Here is a 17712-nt window from a genome sequence, read left to right as displayed (position 1 = left end):
GTGAATCCATGGACCCTGCGTGTCAGGAGTGGACTGTTCAAGCTGGTGGAGGCCTTGTAATGGTTGTAATGGTGTGGGGCGTGTGCAGTTGGAGTGATATGGGACCCTTGATACAGATAGATAGTACTCTGACACGTGACACATACGTGAGCGTCCTGTCTGATCACTGCATCTATTAATGTCCATTGTACATCCCGACGGATATGGGCAATTCCAGCAGGACAATGCGACACCCCACACGTCCAGAATTTCTACAGAGTCTCTCCAGGAACACTCTTCTGAGTTCAAACACTTCCTCTGGTCACCAAACTCCCCAAACATGAACATTATTGAGCATATCTGGGATGCCTTGCAACGTGTTGTCCAGATGAGATTTCCACCCTTCGTACTCTTATACGGATTTATGAACAGCCCTGCCAGATTCATAGAGTCCGTTCCTTCCCGCACTACATCAGACATTAGTCGAGTCTATGCCACGTCGTGTTGCAGCGCTTTAGCGAGCTCGCGGCGGCCCTACACTAAATTAGACAGGTGTAACAGTTTCTTTGGCTCTTCAGTGTATTAGTGTGAGTTTGAGAGACCAAATAAAGATTTAGTACTGAGGCATGGTTTTGCTCATTTTCGTTGTATATTGTAGTATGAGTAATTTGAATATACCTTTTGTGATGTATACCTAGAAGCACTGCGTAAAAAATTAGTGGGAAAGCGATATACGAACAAAGATACGTGCTATTGATGTTAAACCAACTAAAGTTAAATGGTAACGCCAAGCCGACAAAGAGTTTATCACAGATGGCACACTAGCTTTGAAAGGACAAGCATGAGGGAGAAAACCGGCCGTTTCTCTTGAAATGTACATTTTTGTGGTGCAAGGAATATCATTTTTATATAAAAATGATTGTCGTATTAATACTGTCGAGCTATGGGGAAATGTTTGCGCAAAATTCTTAGCATCGGCTTTGCTCGATATGGGAACACCACAGGAAACCTCAGTCTGACAAGGAGACCATGAGGCCTGTCTTAGGTATACTGTACAGGGACATGTCCTGAGTTCATGACTAGTGGCTAGTTACCGAGAAAATCGAGCTTCTAGCTTTATACGTTGCACATGCATTCGTAAAGTTTACTGTGGTCGACAGAGCGAGCGTAGCGCAGGGGCTAAGGTTTACGGCTACAACGCTTGCGGTATGATTTCAAACACTGCACGACTGTCTTCTTTCTTTTTTCGGCTTGATAGTACTGAATATCATTAAATAGTATATGTCATTATCACCGTACTAATTTCATTACTAAATCAATAATACGGCACATTGTCTTTAAATGTGTATTCCCTCTGTGGTTCGTAGTTAAAATTGCAAATTTTTGTACAGCTCTAAAGAGTTCGTAACGATGGACAAAGTATAAACAGCTACAGAAGGATTCCAGATACAGACGAAGGTACTCATCGCAAATTTTGACCTCGATTATGTGATTATATCTGCTACCAGTACCAATCGACGTAAATGGATACCTTGCGGAACAAGGAGCGGAAACCGATTTTAGTTCAGTCATTCCTTAACAGCACAGTATACTCTAACAGCATCAGAAAAGATATTCCCTTACGTTTCTCTATGTGTGCAGGAAGCATCTGGGATACTTGGTAGGATTGTCGAAAAAAGTGTTTACTTATAAATTGAAAAATGTGATTGTGACCTTCACGAAATCAGGGAGGTTAATGAATGTTCTGTACGAAGAGTTTTTAAAAGAAAAGAAAAGAAAAATTTGATAAAAGTATTGATACAGAGGGCAGACTGTTCACACACTTTAAGAGTAAATATATGTATGTGAAAGAAAAATATGCACCTCCACTGTAAGTATTATCCCACCCAATGTACTCCACTTTGATAACGCTCTTATTGTTGTTTTTAATGGCAGGTTAAAATTTTCACGGAAAAAATTCAAAATGCCCCCGAATTGCTAAAGACTAATAGCGAGACCGCCTTGAGGGGAGATTCCATCAAAATACATTTTTAATTCTGCTTCAGTTTAGTGCATCTGCTTTCACAGGAATGATCAAATACGCGTGGTTCGCGTCGAAGTTGATTGAAGGAAGAGCTATCATTTAAAATATAAAAGGAATGTTTTTCTCCGGCATCAGTTCTAAAAAAAATTACTGAATATGTGGTTTCGGTTACTTCTACGACTAATACTATCCGGAATTCTGTTCTAGCACAGCAAGCGATGCAAGCGATAGCGAATAAGACTATTTTGTAATCTATTGTGTAACAAACGAAGTACACATTAGAAGTAATCTTGCTATAATTATTGATTTATTAATTAAATTACTACAGCAAAAATGACTACGATGAAACTGAAAAAAAATAACGAAAACAGTCGTGCAGTGACTGAAATCATACCGCAAGCGTGGTAAACGTGAACCTAGCCTATGCGCTACGCTCGCTCTGTCTCTGTCGACTATAGTAAACGTAAATGACTACCTTGTTTTTAAATAAATTTTTTATGACATGTAATACATAATTATATTCTGTACGATGAAATTGACGGGGAAAAGGAAAAGAAAGAAAAATGTACATGGCCGCTCGAATGAGAGTCTTGTGCCCTAATTGCTGCGTTGTCGTGATTGCTGGATTCAGTTGGCTCCTCTGGCTGGTGTAGATGTGCGCAAACAACAAAAAACCACTAACCTTTCTCACAAAATATGGCGGGCAGATGGACAACTGATATTTCAAGACGACTGCGAGATCCAGCTGTACTCACGACAAGAATATAATTAGTTAATACTCAAGGCAAGATTACGTACTCACCTGAAAAAAAGCATCATTGTAAACATGCAACGTAACCGAATAGATAATGTATAACATACGTCGAAACATAGAAACTGTGGCTCAAATGGCTCTGAGCACTATGCGACTTAACTTCTGAGGTTATCAGTCGCCTAGAACTTAGAAGTAATTAAACCTAACTAACCTAAGGACATCACACACATCCATGCCCGAGGCAGGATTCGAACCTGCGCCGTAGCGGTCGCTCGGCTCCAGACTGTAGCGCCTGGAAACTGTGGAAGTGTGGTTTTTCTATAGCAGCTCTGCAATGCGTCTGCTGAAATGTGTGCACATGCTTGCGTTGATCATTGTACATTGTCGGCAAAATGAGGCCTGGAGCCACTACTAACGATAATGGTATTTTAAAATTCAATATTCATAGCCGAAACACCAATGAAGCAACACCGTTTCGTCCACTTAATGAGACAAATTTTTAATTTATATTTTTAGATAAACTTGGTGGCATGTTTACTGCTGTAACTACACAGTGTAGAAAGGGAGGTTGGAGTTTAACAGCTCGCTAAATATGGAGTCATAAATGACGAGTACAGCCTCAGATGGGTGAGGCTGAGTGTAGTATTATTTATAATTAACCATCTGACCATTCGCCAACGGCCGTGCCGCAGTGGTAACGCCAGTTCCCTTCAGACACCGAAATTAAGCGCTGTCGGGTTGGCTAGAACTGGGATGGGTGACCGTCCGGGTGGTCTGGGTGGTGTTGGCAAGCAGGGTGCACTCAGCCTTTGTGAGGACAGTTGAGGGGACACTCAACTGACAAGTAGGGTCTCTGGTCACGAAAACTGACAACGGCCAAGAGAGAGGTGTGGCATCCAGAAACGGCTGCGGCTGAGGGTGACACGGCGATCGATCGATGCCTTTCGGCCTTCCGAAGCCTCTCCAGACGGAGTTGGAGTTATCTGAGTATTCGCGAAATATTGATAGGGGACCCATGGGAAACCGAAATTTCCATGAACGGAATAGCATTATCATAACTATTGAATTGAGCAAATAATTACTTTAAACCATTATCAATTACCTAATGCTGTGACCCACTGTCTTTTAACGCTCAGTTATGTGTTAATCGCTTTTAATCTAAATTTGGCTGATACCACATTTACGTTACCAATATTCATACTGCCGAAGCATAGTTTATTTCATTTCAGTATAGTTACGCAAGACGCAATTATGCCAAAGGCAACGAAATAAATCGCATCCAGAGAAGAATGTATGAACAGGCGTAACGTTAATAGACTTTCCTTCACACTATGTTTTACTAGTAATGTTAGATTATAAGTAAAATTTTGTTTGAATATCGGTACTGTTAATTGTTTGGTGCAAGGATGAAGATTTTAAAGATATCGCTGCCGTTGTATGTGCTAATCACACATATCTGAACCACAACCTGCCTACACTTGCACAAATGGTCGTCTGACTGACTGGCAAAAATGGAAACGCGACTGGTTGGCTGCTAACGTTAACACTGGAATCACTTCAGGCCTCTTGAAATACTCAGATTTCGGAAATGCCGTTACTTCTCTGCATATTAATTACAATATTTTTCGTTTGGTGTTGACAAATATCTAAATATATATGCTGTTAAAATCATTCACAAGATATGTTAGAGTAACGAACACGGACTGAATTTAGACCTGGATTCTAAGCACAGACGATACCATCAGTCGTGTGTTGTTGACATGGCACAGTGCTTCAGATACCCGATTCGTATTGGGCTGATGCAGTGGTCAAGTATACGTCTGGACATCATAATATACTTTTTTGTGGCAGATAATCGGATTGCCGGGATGCTTCAAATTAAAAAAGTCTTGTTGTATTGCCCCTCTAATGCTGCAAGTATCTTACACCCATCGAGTGTCACGCCCAATGGACGTTAAGCTACTGATATTCTTCTTTATTCATTAAAATTTCATTTCAGTAGTATTGTTATGACAGTATTTCCTGTGTTTCCTATTATGTTTTCGCCAGACACGTTCGTCCATAGTTTCCATAAATGTCCGATTTATCTCTGCATTTGTATACTTATAATATAAATTGTACGATTCAAAAGCAATACTTCGAACAAAAAAGTAAAAAGTAAAACTATATATAATGTCGTCTGCACAAGTTTTCTGAAGAGGTAGCATTTATATCAAGAGCGAGTGTGATGAATTATTTTTATTATACGCTATAATTTTTGATATATCCTTTGGAAACCATTACACTAACAGTAGGACACAAGATTTCTATCACAAAACGATATACCTGTACAGGGTGGTCAGAAGGAACAGAATAGCTTGTAAGGGTGTTGCAGGATTGGTTGTGGGGTGAAATAACTGTTAAGACCAAAAATCGATGCGTTGGGTCCTTTCCGAGTTAATTAGCATTGATGGTAGTCAATCAGAACATTGTGCGTGCAAATTCAAGCGGAGTGCCAGATATAATTAGTGTCAATTAATCTCAAAGCGTAGATGATAGTGCACGAAACTGCCCAGACACTGGCTCGGGTTAGATCCTCACCACCATCTCATGTTCAATTTTTGTAATGCTCCCTTTTTCGGTTTTAGGAAAGCAAACTCAGCACACATTCGGCGACACCATCTCTGGCAGACCGCTTGAATTTGCACGCTCAACGGCCTGATTGGCTAAATTTAATGCTAATTAACTCGGAAACGGCGCAACGCATCGAATTTTTTCCTTTTCAGTCATTTCCTGGCTAAACGTACTTTGCAACCCACTTACAAGTTTGCAGACTGTTTCTGACGACCCTGTATAAACGCCGATAGCGTGATTGAAATATTCTGAAATACAGTTGCAAGTCAGCGATACCTCCTTTTGTTCGTGCATTATTGTTTAAACTTGGGCACTGTGGATAAATTAATGAGAGTCACGCCGTAATCTACACAAGAAGTTAGAAAGTTTCTAATTTAAACGAATGGTAAGCAGAGTGTGACTTACATTTCTTTGTGGTTCAAAAACGGTTCAAATGGCTCTGAGCACTATGCGACTTAACTTCTGAGGTCATCAGTCGCCTAGAACTTAGAACTAATTAAACCTAACTAACCTAAGGACACCACACACATCCATGCCCGACGCAGGATTCGAACCTGCGACCGTAGCAGTCGCTCGGCTCCAGACTGTAGCGCCTAGAACCGCACGGCCACTCCGGCCGGCTTCTTTGTGGTGTTCGAAATAATCGTGTAATTGGGCATAGTTTCTACATCTACGTCTATACTACGCAAGGCACGTTACAGTATGCAGCAGAGGGTATTTTGTGTAACACTGGTACTTCCCTCTTTTCCTTTTCCAGTAGTCGCGGAGAATTTGCTAGAAGAGCGATTGTTAGTAAGCCCCAGTATGAGCTAGAGTCTAATTATACTTTCGTGGTCCTTTCGCGAAGTATACATAGGAGGAATCAATATATTGGTTGACTCATCTATTACCGGACGCTCCTTGAACCCTAACAAAAAGCACACCGTGATGCGGATCGCGTTTCTGTTTTTCCTTCATAATCTGTGCTTGGATAGCTATACACCGAGTGAAATTTCGTGTTCCTAGCACATTAGAACGTAGCCTAGATTTCCGTTTACCAAACCAACGTAATCTTCGCGAAAATAATTTCACTGCGAAGTTATCAAGGAGGACAGGAACGGAGTGTACATACCTGGCAGCGACGTGGCCGGGCAGAGAATGCCTCGTCCCGGGCAGAGGACGCGCGCCCTGTCGGAGCCGGCACCAGCTGAGTCGGCAGCTGCGGCAGCGCCTTGTCTGCGCGCCAGCTCTGCTTCCTGTCGCCACCCGAGAGCACAGGCTGCGTCCAGCACTGCGCCTCGTAACCAGACCCACAGGGCTCAAAATTGGGCCTTTTTCTATTCCTTACGTATGTGTAGGACCTTATAGTTGACATACTTAGCACTTTCTGCAGAAGACACTATCACTTTAATTAAACCTTTTACAGGAGAAGCAGCGTAAGAAATTCTTAATAGTGTTTGTAGCGGTTTCAACGTGATTTTCTGAATAGAGGCTCTTTCTTAATTTGTGCAGATACACAATCAGTTTAATAAGTCATGGCTGCAAAATACTAACGCGAATTCATTACAGAGGAATGGAAAAACTAGTAGAAGCCTACCATGGGGAAGATCAGTTTGGATTCCGTAGAAACATTGGAACACGTGAGGCAATACTGACCCTACGGGTTATCTTAGAAGCTAGATTAAGGAAAGGCAAACCTACGTTTCTAGCATTTGTAGACTCAGAGAAAGCTTTTGACAATGTTGACTGGAACACTCTCTTTCAAATTCTGATGGTGGCAGGGGTAAAATATAGGGAGCGAAAGACTATTTACAATTTGTATAGAAACCAAATGGCAGTTATAAGAGTTGAGGGGCATGAAAGGGAAGCAGTGGTTGGGAAGGGAGTGAGACAGGGTTGTAGCCTCTCCCCGATGTTATTCAATCTCTATATTGAGCAAGCAGTGAAGGAAACAAAAGAAAAATTCGGAGTAGGTATTAAAATCCATGGAGAAGAAATAAAAACTTTGAGGTTCGCCGATGACATTGTAATTCTGTCAGAGACAGCAAAGGACTTGGAAGGGCAGTTGAACGGAATGGACAGTGCCTTGAAGGGAGGATATAAGATGAATATCAACAAAAGCAAAACGAGGATAATGGAATGTAGTCGAATTAAGTCGGATGATGTTGAGGGTATTAGATTAGGAAATGAGACACTTAAAGTAGTAAAGGAGTTTTGCTATTTGGGGAGCAAAGTAACTGATGATGGTCGAAGTAGAGAGGATATAAAATGTAGACTGGCAATGGCAAGGGAAGCGTTTCTGAAGAAGAGAAATTTGTTAACATCGAGTATTGATTTAAGTGTTATGGAGTGGTACACAAAGTATCCTCGACCACACACCGCAAGATGGCTTGTATAGTATAGATGCAGATGGAGAACTGAAATTCTGTTGAGTGAACGTTAGTCGGACCTGCATTGCCATAGGCTGAACGGCTTGTGTCTAGAAGAACACATTGTCAACACAAATTAAAGAATCACAGCAGTCTTTCACCATGAAGAAGATTAATAATTTTCTCCAGATCTTCTAGCGACACTTAAAAGATCTTACTGCTGAGTTTTCAGAACTCATTCCCTACAATTTTTCTATCTACAACCTTCTTACAGACTGATAAAAATATTAAGTATATTTTGTATTATAAGCAATTAGAACATTTTTCATTAGACCAAACTATTTTTCATGTGTATTACTCTTTACACATCTAGAACATTATATCGTAACAGATCATGACAAATATTTTCGGAAAGCACAATAGGTAGCAATACGAAGGCGTGCAGAAAGTAGGGCCTCAGAGTTTTTAATATGAAAGCTCCTGAAATTTTTTTAAAGTAAAACAAACATTATTAACATTCTAAATCTTTAATCTTCATGTCAACATATCTGCAATCGTATGCCACTTGAGGGCTCCGAATTGTAGCGCGTAACATGTTGAAGTGTAACGTAACAGTTTAGGTGCTTCAGAAACAGCGTGGTCTTATCGAGTTTAGAATTCGAAGACTTTATTCAGATATAGAGAGGGTGCTCTATATGTGAAGGAAGTCTCTCCTTCAGCATGAGAATACCACACCACATACGGGTGCTGCGACATTTGCAACATATCGACGTCTTGGGTTCACCGTCCTCCACAAAGTACCGGCTTGGCCCTACTCGATTTTCATCTGTTTCCAAAACTTAAAGAAAACCGTCGAAGGCTTCACTTTGGAAGTGATGAAACGGTGCAAGCAGAGGTGTGGTTGTGGCTTCGTCGATAAATTCTAACTTTCCACGTGCTAACAAGAAACTGGTCTCGCGTTGGGAGGAATGTGTTCGTCACCAGGGTGACTATGTTGAGAATTAAATACGTGGACACGACGAAGAATAAAAATGTAGAATGCCAATGGAGTTTGTTTTATTTAAAAAGCTTTAAAAGTTTTCACATAAATAAATCGGAAGGCATCACTTTTCAGCACGGCCTCGTATAATAGGTCACAGTATAGTATAACAGTTCATGAAAAAATCTTCTTGAAAATATGCTCCTGTCTGACAGTCGTAACCTAGAATTAAATCAAACGGCACGTTTCCCCATCCTGCTGAATCAATCTCTGTATGTTAATTTACACGGTTGATTCTTCCCCCGCAGCGTTTACCCTCCATCCGAGCGTTGCTATTGACTCAAGGAAATTCGAATACGGCAGCTCCACAGCGTTCCACTTTCCAGAAACAAAGAGGATAAGAGAAAGAGAAAAGATAAATTGAGAAAGGTCGAACCTGTTCCTTGACAGCTATTTTATGAGGGGTTAAAGTCTAGCAAAGGTCAAAGCTACATATGGTAGTAGGTCAAACAGTGTACACTAACATAATGATTTAAATGACCTAAGAGGAACCAAATTTAGACGGCGCAGATTGAAATCTGTACAAGTTCTTTCTAACCGCTTTGAAATGTCATCTCATTTTCCGGTGTCTACATAATATCTTAACTAGACTGTGAGATACATACTTTTCCTTTTTTCACTTTCATTATATCTCACAGATATGTATTGAATGTCCCCGTGATTTGGGCAGTAACGTTCAGCTATCAAGTACTAAAGTAATACCTACTATCACCACACAGGATTAACAGAGGAAACGGATAAGATCCAACGAAGAGCATCGCGTTTACACATACGTTCGCTTAGTAAACACGGGAGTATCACGGAGATTCCTATTAAACTCTTGTGATCATGACACAAGAAATGCTTTTTGTACCACGCAGAGGTTATTGTTTAAATCAAAGTGCGTATGTTAACAGAAAACTCACACAAAATATTACTTCATGTCGTTTACACTGCCTGAAAAATGTGTCAAGCACCCAGGTGACATGTTCGGATATCCATGTAATTTCGTACACGTACACACCATCGATGGGTGTCTAAATTATTAGAGTTGCAATCCTCTGTGACACGTATAGCTTACACCAGTGTGCATTAGTGATTCTTCTTGTTTAGTATTGATTCCAGGCCTGGTAGGGCATATAATGTGTGTGAACAGCGTCTCATGTGAGTGATGACTGTGAAGCACGCGAAGATGAATTATTAGCACTTGACAGAATGTGACAGAGGCCTCATGTGAGTATACATTTGGCCGGAAGAATGAGTTGTGCAATATTCTTATGTGACAGTTACCTGATTCTGAATTGCATGGAAATATGAGGGTAGGCATGCTCATCGTCAAGTTTTCGGTCGACAGCATCTGCACACCAAAAAGGTGGATCGCCCCATTGTGCTCCAAGCATATTGGAACCCCTTCACATTGGCGCCTATCATCTGAGAACCAATAATGGACTGCCTGCAAAATTCTGTGTCTTCCCGCATCATTAGCCAGAGACTATCAGCTGACAGAATAGGAATTACTGTCCGAAGTGTAGTGCGCTGCTAACACCAACTCGAACGCCAAGTCTTTTCTAATTCCACGATACAGGACAGCAAGGACACGTTGCAGCAGTTATTGGCCAACTTGCCACAGATGAGTTGACAATGAGTTTACGGCGTCTTTCACAGTTGAATCAGTGCATGCATTAAGGCCCGAGGGAGCTGCAATGTCATACTTTTACGTGGGCTCATATTGCCAAGTTGTTTGGAAATTCGATTCGATTTTGCAATCGCTGAAATAACTGTAAATTCCTCTCAACCCCTGATGTTTATTTCGTTTCCTCCTACACTTCAGGCTGCTTCACTTTTTTTGTCAGGGAAAATATATACCGTGAATTGATCATCACCGAAAAATTTCAGTCTCATACAAGGTCTGACCGCCGTTCTTGGAGCGTGAGGTTCGGAAATTGATTGGAAAGCTGGAAAAGAATAGTGGCACTACACAAATACCATTCTCTATGAACTGTGGGGTGTCTGGCAGAGAATAGGTGTAGATATCCCTACTGTGTATTGCCTGTTGGTTTTTATGTCTGGGTCTTTGGCAAAAGTTTACTGCATTATAAAACTGTTGCCCGAAGATCCAGAGACGAACGTCAACTGGTAACAGGTCAACAAGTGGCCATGAGAGCCTCGACAATTATCTCTGTAGTGGGTCGTACTGTCCAGCAAAGTAAACGTATTATACGTGATTTTTATATTTATCCTCTGTTATCATCGTTATTGTAATTCGCAGATGATGGATGTTGACTTAAATGGGAATGAGTGATGTGAGTTAAAAACAGTACTAGCGATTCATTTTGTATTCATAATCTAACTAAGCGTAAGATTTGTCTCTGATAATGGGGCTGACGAAACTTTACACATAACAAGGAATTATCCTAGTACTCGTGTACAACAATATCACAGTCTGAAAACCATGGTTCAAATGGCTCTGAGCACTATGGGACTTAACATCTGTGGTCATCAGTCCCCTAGAACTTAGAACTACTTAAACCTAACTAACCTAAGGACATCACACACGTCCATGCCCGAGGCAGGATTCGAACCTGCGACCGTAGCAGTTGCGCGGCTCCGGACTGAGCGCCTAGAACCGCGAGACCACCGCGGCCGGCTCTGAAAACCATTGTTTCAAGTGATGTAGATGAGTTAGAGTTTCCCATCCAGTCCGGAATTCGTCTAGGTGGTTTTCGAAAGTCTTGTTGAAAGTGCACGATGCTCCAAAAGTGTTTACACATTTTGAACTGTAATATAAAATTGGTTTTCTATCCTGCAAGTGTACTTTCAGGTTTAGCCAAGAAGGTACGCCACAAAGTAAGTTAACATTTAGTACCACGCTAACACTATTGCGCAACAACAGTGAGAATTACCAGAAAGGAGTATATGTCTCGCGTTTCCTGCAAACACACTTGTGCATGGAAGGAAGGTCACCGGTGTCGACCACAGACGATGAACTACAAAGAAAATACATTTTCCAAAGATGAACATTTTCACACAGCGGGTGTGGAATGGTTCTGTGACCAAGGAGCAGATTTCTATCACCGAGAAATTGACAGCTCCGAGACTTGGTAACAATGTTGAAATTAGTGCCACATATCTGTGTCATTTTGAAGAGCAGTTCAGTATTCAACAAAAGTTACATGGCCTGCCATAATAATGTTCAACATTCTCTCCATGAAAATTCAAACACTTTTCACCAGTAATGTGAGGACTATCCTCGCATTCAGTCCAGTACACAAGATATTAAGTCGAGTGATAGCTCCATTGCGTCAGAATTGTGCTTTATCCGACCAAACATTACTATCTATAAATCCCGGTTCACGATCCCTTGAACGTAATCACAAAATTGATGCCTGTGATATGTGTCGACCTCACTTAGCTGTTGCTCCAGCCCAGGAACGAAATATCGCAACTTGCTTGTTCTTCAGACTACACTGCACACAAACTGGTAGAGTACAGTGGAGGAGTCACGGACGTGCTGTAATGGGGGACACGTATGTTTGACTATGTTAGAGAAGAATTGAAGATATTTCCAATGACGCATTCTTGAGATGGGCCTCAACCTAGTGACGAACAAACAACTGACGCCGCATTCGCCGTACAAGGTATATTTACTTCGTATTTTTTCAACGATTTCATATAACGCCACGCTGGGTAGCCTCTCGGTCTTAGCCGCCTTGCCACGGTTCGCGCGGCTCCCTCCGTCGGAGGTTCGAGTTCTCCCTCGGGCATGAGTGTGTGTGTTGTCCTTAGCATAAGTTAATTTAAGTTAGATTAAGTAGTGTGTAAGCTTAGGGACCGATGACGTCAGCAGTTTGGTCCCATAGAACTTACCACAAATTTCCAATTTCATATAACGTATGAGTAAATTAGAATAGGTGTATAATATTTTAGGTATAATATAGAAACGCGGTATCGTTCTTGAGAATTAGCTTCCAATTAAACAAACTTTTTACTTACCCGCCGCATGCATCATACGATTCTAACCTCAAATAAAAACATTCTGTTGCGTTACCATAAGTTTTGGGTTATGACGGACGTTTTGAATGGGGTAATCCCGACCGTCCCTAATTAACCCTAGTATAGGAAGACCAAATATAAATTAGACCACTTACAGTGAGCCATTAAGGATGCCAAAAACAAAACACGTTCCTTAGGAGAAGCAGCTGCTGCTTACTCTGTTTCAAAATGTACTTAAAACGATCATCCTAAGAAAGAAGTTATACAGCAACCAAAACTTGGAGGTAAGACTACATTTTCCAGAGAAGAAGAAAGGAAATTAGAAGAATATATCTTAAAATATAGTAAACTATTTTACAGGTTAACCATAGAGATGGCGCGGAAAATAGCTATAAAATTTGCTGAAGTAAATAATTTGAAGCAGAATTTTGACAAAACATCCGAAATGCCAGGAAAACACTGGTTACACGGATTTTAAAAGAAGGTCTCCTAATTCTCCGCTACAGAAACCTGAGTCCACTTCCATCAATAGAATTTCAGGTTTTAATGAAAGGTAAGTTAGAATGTTCTTCAATAACTTGCAAGTTTTTCAGTCAAAATACCACTTTGATGATAATCGTACGTAGAGTGTTGCCGAGACAGGCATTTCTAACGTTCGAAGAAATTCAAGGATTTAATCACCAAAGGGCCAGAAACAAGTGTGCATGGCAACAAGTGGTGAAATAGACACCACAACAGTTGTTTGAGCATTTAGCGCTTCAGGAAAGTATGTTCCTGCGATCTTTATTTTTAAGAGGAGTAGAATGAATGCTCAGTTATTGCTATTGCATAGAGGAAATGCTGATACTATAGCAGCACGCATTTAGCGCTTCAGGAAAGTATGTTCCTCCGTTCTTTATTTTTAAGAGGAATCGAATGAATGCTTAGTTATTGCTATTGCATAGAGGAAATGCTGATACTATAGCAGCAGTTAGCGTTTCGTGTTGGATCAACGAGAACCTATTTGTAGGTTGGCTACAACACTTCATCTCCTATGGTAAGCGAACTGTTGCAGAACTAATTGCACTTATTTTAGACAATCATGAAAGGCCATTTAGCCTTCCTTGCTATCTGATTCATCGCCAGAATGGAGAAATACCGTTGTCCCTGCCATCGTATATATCACATCGTAGCAACCACTCGACCTGGCATACCTCGTACCTCTCAAGGCTTCATACAACAGAGAATGCGACTGGTACATGGCTTCCAATGTAGGCCGACAAATGACACAGTGTAAAGTTGCTGGACGTTTCACAAAACACTTGAATCGCAACAGCAATATAGAAAGCTGCAAACGTTTTCCAGATAGCTCTTATGTGGCCAATAGATACAACTAAATTTGATGAACACTTCGTAGATGTGACATCAATGACACAGGATACACAGGTAGCATTGACATTAAATTCGCAAAGAGCACTGACACTTGATATGGAGATAGTCTAGTATCGAAATTAATTGTGTAGCAGAGGGCAGTAGTAACCCCTGTAGTTGTTTTGGACAAATCAGTTCCACTTAAAGGTATGGTTAGGCGCAATATTCTCAACTGCCACATCTAAGTGTAAAAAAAATCGGAAAACGACATTCAGCTATAATAACCATTTCACCTGTGAAATATGTTTTAGAATAAAAGAAGAAAGAAAAAAATGAGGACCAATGAAAGGAAGTAAAAAGACTGTACGTTCCATTACAGGTAAGAAAGGTGTGAAGAACTTTCAAGCATTTGTAGATAATAACATGAAGCTGAAGGTTCAAGAAAACAACATACGACGCAAGAATAAAAAGGTCAGTGAAGGAGCTGCGATGGAGAATGAGTATCATTGCATAATTTGTGAAGAAGAATATGAAGATCCTCGCTCTGGAGATTGGATCAATGTATAATTTATGGGCCCAAGAAAACTGCACAAGTGGTGAAATTACATCAAGAAGATTTATCTGTAACTTATGTGAAGATTAGGCTATGCCCCAATCTGTAATTACCCACACACTTTGTTGGGTAATCCCGGACACCATAGTTTTATCTTTTTGCTAATATTTGATTTTGCATTAAAAACTTATGCACGTTGATTCGTTTAAGCAAAGTTTCAGTAGTAAATAGCATTCGTAACTATCTGATTGTGTTTTATTTCATTTCTCCCATAAGTGTTGTTAATTGCTCCACTCTGGCGTACTTACACAAAACTCCCTACCTCTTGCCTCAAAAATTTTGTGAATGCCGATACAGTTCCAGCAGCATTTGCATCTGATCAGCTGTCCGTACGTCACGCACTGTTCCATGAAACTCAAGTTTGTCTTGGAGACCTGCAATCATTAACAACGAAGGTGAATCTGTCCTATAATAATGTCTGCAGTTTCTCTTGACATCAGTAACACTTTGAACCTTTCAGTAATACTTAAAACCCTCTTTCTACTCTTCAAAACTAAAACTCGTCTCCGTATGTGCACTGGGTTTCACAGCTAAATTAATCAATCTACTGTCACATGTAGACGAAATAAAAATTCTCTTTTTCTCAGAAATGTAATATTGTAGGAAGGAAATTTTTCTGTCAGTTCAAATGGTCTACATATTTACTGGAACACTCTGTACGGAGCTACTATAAATGATTTATGCAGTTTCAAAATTCTATATTTGCAAGAGCATTATATGTAGAAATATGAGTGATGGATGAAGAGAACCGCCAAGTTTACAATGTGTACACGGGTGCAGCGCCTTGACAAAATAGCGACAAAGCAAGAAAAGTCCTTTTTTTGTTGGAATATGCTAAATGTTTAGTGCAGTGGTGGATTCAGAAGAAATTATGAACAAGAACCGCAGTGAAAACAGAGGATTCTGCGTTGGTACCGACAATTTAGGGACCTCAATTGTCTCTGTAAATAGTCGATCAAGCGTGCCAGATGCAACCGAGGAGAGGGTAACGGAAAGTTCCAAAAGCAGTTGACAAAGATAAGTGAGCGGTCCGGGCAATACACGAACTTGTAATACCGCAGCAAAGTAAGAGCCATTTATTGCGACGCTGGTTACATACACTACTGGCCATTAAAATTGCTGCACCACGAAGATGACGTGCTACAGACGCGAAATTTAACCGACAGGAAGAAGATGCTGTGATATGCAAATGATTAGCTTTCCAGAGCATTCACACAGTGTTGGCGCCGGTAGCGACACCTACAACGTGCTGACATGAGGAAAGTTTCCAACCGATTTCTCATACACAAACAGCAGTTGACCGGCGTTGCCTGGTGAAACGTTGTTGTGATGCCTCGTGTAAGGAGGAGAAAGGCGTACCATCACGTTTCTGACTTTGATGAAGGTCGGATTGCAGCCTATCACGATTGCGGTTTATCGTATGGCGACATTGCTGCTCGCGTTGGTCGAGATCCAATGACTGTTAGCAGAATATGGAATCCGTGAGTTCAGGAGGGTAATACGGAACGCCGTGCTGGATCCCAACAGCCTCGTATCAGTAGCAGTCGAGATGACAGGAATCATATCAGCATGGCTGTAACGGATCGTGCAGCCACGTCTGGATCCCTGAACCAACAGGTCGGGACGTTTGCAAGACAACAACCATCTGCACGAACAGTTCGACTACATTTGCAGCAGCATGGACTATCAGCTCGGAGACCATGGCTGCGGTTACCCTTGACGCTGCATCACAGACAGGAGCGCCTGCGATGGTGTACTCAAAGACGAACCTGGGTGCACGAATGGCAAAACGTCATTTTTTCGGATGAATCCAGGTTCTGTTTGCAGCATCATGGTGGTCGCATCCGTGTTTGGCGACATCGCGGTGAACGCACATTGGAAGCGTGTATTCGTCATCGCCATACTGGCGTATCAGCCGGCATGATGGTATGAGGTGCCATTGGTTACACATCTCAGTCACCTCTTGTTCGCATTGACGGCACTTTGAACAGTGGACGTTACATTTCAGATGTGTTACGACCCGTGGCTCTATCCTTCATTCGATCCCCGCGAAACCCTACATTTCAGCAGGATAACGCAGGACCGCATGTTGCAGGTACTGTACGGGCCTTTCTGGATACATAAAATGTTCGACTGCTGCCCTGGCCAGCACATTATCCAGATCTCTCACCAATTGAAAGCGTCTGGTCAATGGTGGCCGAGCAACTGGCTCGTCACAGTACGCCAGTCACTACCCTTGATGAACTGTGGTATCGTGTTGAAGCTGCATGGGAAGCTGTACCTGTAGACGCCATCCAAGGTCTGTTTGACTCAATGCCCAGGCGTATCAAGGCCGTTATTACGGCCAGAGGTGGTTGTTCTGGGTACTGATTTCTCAGGATCTATGCACCGAAACTGCGCGAAAATGTAATCACATTTCAGTTCTAGTATAATATACTTGTCCAATGTATACCCGTTTATCGTCTGTATTTGTTCTTGGTGTAGCATTTTTAATAGCCAGTGGAGTATTTTGAAACCCCACCGTCTTCAGCTCGTGCAACAATTAAAATCGTAAGATTATGGCCGGAGCGTTCAATTTAACATCACAATCCAGGCAGCACTTGGGTATGAACGTTTCGCCTCCAAGCTGGTATTCAGCGACGGGGGAACCGTCACTTATCAGGAAAGATCAGTGGCCACAACATGAGAGTGTGGTGCCCAGAACATTCTCATAAAATTGAGCTAATGAACCAGTTTCGGCTAAGATTTTCTATGGAATATCACAGACAAAGCTCTATGGACCGTTTTTCTTCTGTGAAAAGACTATGTTTGGCCCCTTTTTCCATGATATGGTGCCAAAATTGACAGTTGACTCCGAGTATATCATCTTCTAACAAGATGAGGCACCTCCTCACTGGAGCATCAATCTTCATGTCGCTACGTAAACGACGAACTTGTTCATCTCTGGATTCAGAGTAGTGGTGAAAATGATGTGGTTCTCTTCTCTTGGACCCCCAGGTCACCTGACCAAACGCCTTGTAA

Source organism: Schistocerca serialis, chromosome 3 (genome assembly GCF_023864345.2).
Source record: "Schistocerca serialis cubense isolate TAMUIC-IGC-003099 chromosome 3, iqSchSeri2.2, whole genome shotgun sequence".
In the NCBI taxonomy this organism is placed as follows: Eukaryota; Metazoa; Arthropoda; class Insecta; order Orthoptera; family Acrididae; genus Schistocerca; species Schistocerca serialis.
This window is presented reverse-complemented; position numbering follows the sequence as displayed.